The sequence below is a fragment of the Apus apus genome, chromosome 4, assembly GCF_020740795.1.
Source record: "Apus apus isolate bApuApu2 chromosome 4, bApuApu2.pri.cur, whole genome shotgun sequence".
NCBI classification, from domain to species: domain Eukaryota; kingdom Metazoa; phylum Chordata; class Aves; order Apodiformes; family Apodidae; genus Apus; species Apus apus.
Window position 1 is genome coordinate 85,975,613 of NC_067285.1, and position 7,217 is coordinate 85,982,829.

Consider the following 7,217-nt stretch of genomic DNA (forward strand, 5'->3'; position numbering starts at 1 on the left):
ATACTTAGCCTTACAGATGCTTACTGCAAACCACCAGAAATCAAACCAAACCATAAAAGAACCAAAAAGCCAAAAAACAAAACCAAACCAACCAGCCAAAACCAAAACAAAACCTTTGCTATGCTGAATATTCTCAGTTCAGTTTATATTTCCAAAAATGACTGTATAAACCTTTCCCAGAAGTGAATCTTACAGAAAACAATGCAATTGCAAATGTTAGAGCTGAATTTACTGGTTAATGCAGTAATTGGTCTGGCTATCTCCAGCTGTCCAGTAGCTAATGGCAAATAAATTGTGCACAACCTGCATTTACTCTGTTAAAACATTCAGTGTGATGCTTTTTTTTCCTATGCCTGATTGAGTCTCAAGTGTTTGAAATGGGCAACTTTTGAAATGCAATGGCTATTCTCACATAGGAAACCACCTCATAATGCCAAAAGACCAGTAGCTATGTAGAAAGGGCATGCAATAGTAATATAGCATATAGTTAAAGCATATTTTGTGGAATCCTCTTTTGAAAGCAGAAATTTTCAATAAGAGTGAGATATTTCTGTAGTTGAATTCTGCATCTGGTGCCATAACAGGGAAGGAGGCAAGAGCAGAAAGAAAACAGATGGTGCTTGATCAAATTTCCTCCATTGCATCTACTGTCTATACACAGCAGGTACCTCCTTCCACTCTACTTTGTTCTGGCACAAGCTAATTTCATATTGAACAGTTTGGAGTTATAATGAAGTATTTATCTTTTCAGTAAATCTTCTTGTGTGATAAAACAACTAATATAGTAGAAATATGCATGTATATATTGAGACTCTATGTGCTACTTGAGGTCTAACAATTGCAACCAAAGAAAACCTGTTCTTTGCTTGAGATGAAAAGACTTAGTTTTGTATGACATATGGATGTACTATTCACCAAATCTCAAATGAATGGGGAAGTTTACAAGATTTCCTAGCTGTTGTTGTGTTTTAACAAACATCTGTAAGCTAATGAGCTAATTGCATCCCGAATACACATGTTCTGTGTATTGTATCAGTATACTTCGGCAGATGTAGAACAAATGGTGTGCTATTTAAAGCCTCAACCTTGCTTTCCTATTTGAATTTTGGCTTTTAAAAGGGAAGTCTCCACAAGTATCAGTAATGTAAACAGGACTTAAACACTCTCCATTTTCTCTGTAATAGCTGTTGAAAACAGAACAGCCTTGAATACTATAGAGGCTATAGCTATGTATAAGCTTAAGAGTTGGTAGTTTGAAGCTATTAAATATACCTCTATAATTTGCTGGATTTTGTGCAGTTGCCAGTCATGTTATTTATGAGTTCTATCAAACAACTAGTAGATTTTTTTTTTATTTTCAGAGCTGTAATGCAGTATGGGCTTACTCTTGGCACTTCCTCATGTTGACATTTCATTACTCAAGTCTTCCCTCAAAGATTGTTTGCTGACTCACCTTTGTTCTGGGCTTTGATCAGGCTGAGCGGGTAATCCTTTGCACAGGTTGCTGTCAAATGTGATGAAGGCATTTGCCACCTTTAGTTAGGAAATAGTCTGGGTAGATTGTCAGCTCCTGTTGCTTCTATTTTCCCTCTCTCTTGCTGGGTGGCATTTGATGGATACCACTTGCAAGCAATAGAAGCATTTTGATTGTCATCGGTATGTATAAATTGTGCGACTTGCTAGCACTGATCTCTACAGTTCTGTAGTGCCTTTGGCTGAGAAAGACATGGATACCAACTTCTTAAAAAAATAATAAAAATAAATCCCCATCTCAAAAGCTGATTCCAGCCTTTGTGAGTAGGAGAGGTAGCTATGTTATTCTTGAACAAGGACATTTAAAGCATATGCAGACATTGATCAAGCTACTGTGAAGCAAAATAGTTGGGAGAAACTTCTATATTTATTTTCCTAAATGCTCTCTTGTTCTGACAATCTGAGTTGTCCTTGTCAATGATAGGTAAAGGACTGTGAGGAGACGAGGAAGAAAGATTTTGATTCTTGAAAGAAATAATGAAGAAATACACCATTACGATACTGAGTGCGTTTATTATTTTTTTTCATTCCCCTGGATGTCAAGGCACAGACTTGTTACTTTGACACAGAAAAAGAAGCATTTTCTCTCTCATGCAAGGAATCATCAAGTAAATCTGTCAGGTGAATCTAATGTTTGCAGAATAGACGTTCCTTTAAGAAGTATCCAATTAGCCTACTTATGTCACTTAGTACTCTGTGCTTTTTCTGTGCTTAAGTGTTCTCTGACTATAGATTAGTTTCTGTGCTCTGATTCCTACCATTAATACTCACGCACCGTAAGTTTGCTTTGCTATGCATTATTTATCAAGTTCAAAAAGTGTTATAGCATTTTTTAAACAGGCAAAAATGTTGTGCTTTTAAACTTAATAGCTCACACAATGAAGAAAAAATCTGAAAAAAATGCTGTTAAAGGCAGCTTTACAAATACTAGTGTCATTTTGCTTTTTTTACCTGTATGTATGGGCAGCTGTTTCTTTAAATATTTAAACAGAACTAAGTTTCTATAGACTTGAATTTGGATAAGTGAAAAAAAAACCCTCAAAGTAAACCAAGGAACATCTTTGGTCACTGAACTGGAATCCAGCAACCAATGGTTAAGGGGCTCTTACAGAGTTGTGCAGAATACAATCAGATCCTCTGACTGATGAATGGCAATTACTAATGCAAATCAATCAGTCTATGCTATTGTTTGCTAATTAGCATTCTTTTGAAATTACACTTGAAATTCCTTTTATAACAAAAAGACATTTCTAAAATTGTTTTTGTTGATTTTTTTTATGAGGGGCATTTGGATTGTGTAAGGCAACAGAGGTATGCAGAGTCCTCTTGGGGAATACCAGCTTTACAAGGGCATTGGATAAAGCTAGTCACTAATTTTGGAAAGAAATTGCCTGTGTTCAATGTGTTGTTGAGCTCATTTACACTCAGAGCTCAATATAGTAACCATGAAAACACAAGAAAACAAGCATGGGACTTTCACTACTATGAATTTCATACAGCCACCTTGTGAAAACAAGGTAGAAGCCTAGGTACAGTCACTTAAGTGAAAGTTAATTGCTGACTGCATGAATATGATGATCTATTTGAATATTCAGCTAAAAGTGACCAAGATTACCACTGGGCTTATTGCATGGAGTGTCCACTATATATCAAATCAAGGGCAAGCTAACTCTGTGTGTGTCTGAAAGCAGTCATTCAGAAGAATACTTTGAATAACTATATAACTTCGATGAGCGATGTGGCCAGACATATAAATACACAGGTACAAGTAGACACATAAAAAGATGTAACCTGCAGGTATTGGAGTAGCATTTGGTATCTTGTGTTACCTATTTAAAGAAAACAATACTAAACATTAGAGAAAAGAATTCATTCAGGATGAGCCGTCAAAGGTCAGTGTGTAATTTCACCCCTCTTAAATAACAGCCTAATGATTAGAGCATTAAAATAGGGAATAAAATAGTTGTGTTATGTTTCCTTCTCTGTCTCATTTCAGGCAGAAGAATAATAATCTACAACAGTTATAGCACTTAGTACCCCTCAGTACTTATATTTTTTTCACAAATTACATGGCTGTTCATTCTATTGATCATCGACACTGCAGAAGGTTCAAGCTCAACCTGTCTATTCTTAGTGTTTAAATTTCTATCAAAAAGGAAGGGGTCTGACTTACAGTTACTGTGAGAAGCTGGGCTCACAGTAGTTCTAATTTTAATATATTTGCTTTGACTGAAAAATATTTTTGTCATTCAGAATATCTGACATTTGGCATTTAGGAAAAATATGCAATTTGGAGAAAGTGAAATAAGTTTTCTGGTCATTAGTTAAACTTTAAACTAATACAAGAATCTTTTAAAGCTGATGTAATGCATGAGTTAAGGGAAATTATAAATTGCTGGAGGATGCTGTCATAGACTTATCCACACTTGTAGTTTAGGAATACATTTAATGTTGACTTTGTAAAGCCAGTTGGTTTTTATGAGTCACTTTTAAGGCACTTCATAATCATACAAAAGTGAAATTCAATTTTATTGACTGATTTCTCTGCTTTCTTTAGCAAATAATTTATTTACTATTCAGACATATAATATGTATCCCCAAGACATCTCATTTTGAAATTATAAAATTAGAAAGATTGGATTTCTATGTATTTGATAGTGAAGTGCCCTCCAAATGAAGTAAGACATGATGATATATGGTCACACCTTTAAAACAACCAAGGAATTAAAAGGATTGTGTTATTTCATTTACAAAGGTGAAAGTATGTTTTGTAAAGAAACTCACCTTATTCTATTTCTACCATGAAGCACCTGCTTTAAAGGCATGTGAAACTTGTCTAAATGTAGCATTCAATGCTTCAGCTGCTCAAAATTTATAGCTTTTAAAGATTTAGATACATAATCATGGGGCACAACTGAAAGCAAGCTGGTGATGCCTGGAAATGACAGGCTTTGTGCTTCCCCTGTGTCAATCATTCACTTTCCAAGCATCAACCTAAGATTTTTTTGGGTAAAGTATATCCTCCTACTATTATTTTTTAAACTAAATAGCAACAACATTCTTTGTTTTCTCTCAACACTGTTTTCTCCACACCACTACCATAAGTAATTCTAATGCTACAATTAAAACGGGAGGAGGGATTCTGCCTGGGCTGGACTCCTGCTTGAGTTCTGCTGGCTGAACCTGCTTTATTTCTGGCTTGTATCTATAATTGTCTCTATAACCCATAGGCATGTCACAGTAGGTGGCTGTGACACATACGAGGGATATAAGGGACCAAATTCTACTTGGTTTTGTCAGCTCCATAAGGCCTCATACAGCAGGATGTTTCTGTCTCTCTTCATAACTGGCAGCCTTGAAATTCTAAACTTCTTTTCTCCTTGGGACATCTAAATAAGCCTGTAGCCCAGTGATGAGGAGTGCTTATCTGGTTCAGCACTAGAGAGAAAGTCATCTTTTTTTCCAAGGGTTGCACTCTCATGTATGATGTTCAATCTTGTTCTGGATGCAGAAGGGTTAAGCAGCATGCCTGGGAAGATGATGAGTGTTGGTTCCGATGCTGTTTCCAATTAGGTTTGATAAAGAATTGTATACAAGAGCAATAGTCAGGGGCAATGGGAAGCTGCTTAAGAAAACAGAACAGATGGTGAAGATGACAGATTTATGGTCCAGGTGATTGGTATAATAAACTGGACGAAATAACGCAGGAGAAAGCAAAGTGTTTTAAACAATGCTGGGTGCATATTTTTGCTGTGCTTTTTATGCATGGGCTGTATTATTCTGTGGAACATCTGACATGCTGTAGTGCTGAACGTACCTGCACTCATCCTGGGAGAGAAGCTGTGGCTGACTTGAGTTACTTAAGAATTAGCATATGTTATATATAGAAATAAGGAATACATTTCTTACCTTATTAGTGCTTTTCTTCTTGAATGGAACTTCTATGCCTCATTGAAAATTCAAGGAAGCATTTTTAAAAGACATTTTGCATCTTTTGTCTTAATTTGTCTCTTTCTGAGATCTTCTAAAAAGCAGGGATACCAAAAGTATTTTAAATGTATTTTCCAAAGCTGATAAGAATTACTTACCTCATTTGAAAGCCTACTAATCCCTGCCTTTGGATCTGAGGATTCTTGCCTTCTATTCCTGTTTTGCTGAAAGATATTCCCTTCAGAATGGTTTGGGTTGGAAGGAACAATTGCCATGGGCAGGAACACCTCCCACTAGACCTGGTTGCTCAAAGCCCCATCCAACCTGGCCTTGAACACATCCAGGGAGGGTGCATCCACAACTTCCTTGGACAACCTGTTCCAGTGTCTCGCCAACCTCATAGGAAAGAATTTCTTCCTTATGTCTAACCATGTCCTTATAAAAAGTCCCTCTCCAGCTTTCTTGTAGCTTCTCTTCAGGTACAGGAAGTCTGCTATAAGGTCTCACTGGAGTCTTTTCTTCTCCAGGCTAAATAGCCCCAGATATCTCAGCCTGTCTTCATAGGAGAGGTGCTCTAGCCCCCTGATCATCTTCATGGCCCTCCCCTGGACTTGCTCCAGGAGCTCTATGTTGTTCTTATATTGCAGACCATAGAACTGGACATGTTGCTGTGCTAAAAGCCTTCCAATAGAGCAGGACTGGACACATACAGGATGACAGTGGGTGGGGATGATCTAATCAGCAATGAGCTAAAGGCTGTGAATTAGACATCCAGAAAGTTGTCTTTGTGCTATGTACTTAGAGCAGTATCCTTGTGACATATCTTCCATATGAAGTGTTCAGTATTGTGTGAGCATTCTTGTGCTTCTTTGTTCTATTAAAGGACTAGAATTCCTGGTGTTGTTGCACTTTGGGATATATCAAAAAAGGTAGCCAGACCTGACTCATCATACCATTAGTCATCTCTTTTGTGCAAGTTTACACACCATTATCAATGGGATAAAGAAATAATACATATTTGCTGGCTGTGAATACACTGCTTGAGAAGATAAATTTGACAGACCACTACTCTGGCATCAGCTCTGCAAATTAAAGTCCTGCTAGGGAGAATTCTTCATCAGTTTTGCCACTATTGTGGACAGTTAATCTACCATTGAAGAAGAGACCAATGACATAGACCACTTGCTTTTGGAGGATTTTAAATATTTTTTTTTCTGTGCTTTAGAGCATTTTTTTTCTGACCTCAGGAGATAAACAGATGGGTAGGAAGTTGCTGTGCTGCATTGCTGAGGTGACCGGCAACAGTTGCAAAAATTCAGTATAACAAAATGTCTTTTGCTGAAGGTCTGCACAGAGCTCACCTGTCATGGTTTGGGACAGCATGACAACAAAGGAGCAGCCCCACGGCTGCTCACTCAGCTCCCCCCTCACACACAAGCTCTGGGATGAGGAGGACAAAGCTCCTGGGTTGAGACAAAGGACAAGGAGTGTTCTTCACCTTTAAGGTCCCAGGCAAAACAGACTCAACTTGAGGAAAAAAAATACTAATTTAATTTTACACCAATCAAACACACACAGGGCACAGACAACACAAAGAGCAGGGCTTAAATACATTACCCCACCCCTCTCTTCTTCCTGGACCCAAATCACTTTGTTCCCAGTTTCTCTCCCTCCTTTACCCCAGCAGCACAGGGGGACAGGGGATGGAGTTTAGAGTCAGTTCACAGGCTGGTGGTTCTTGCCATGCCATCCTC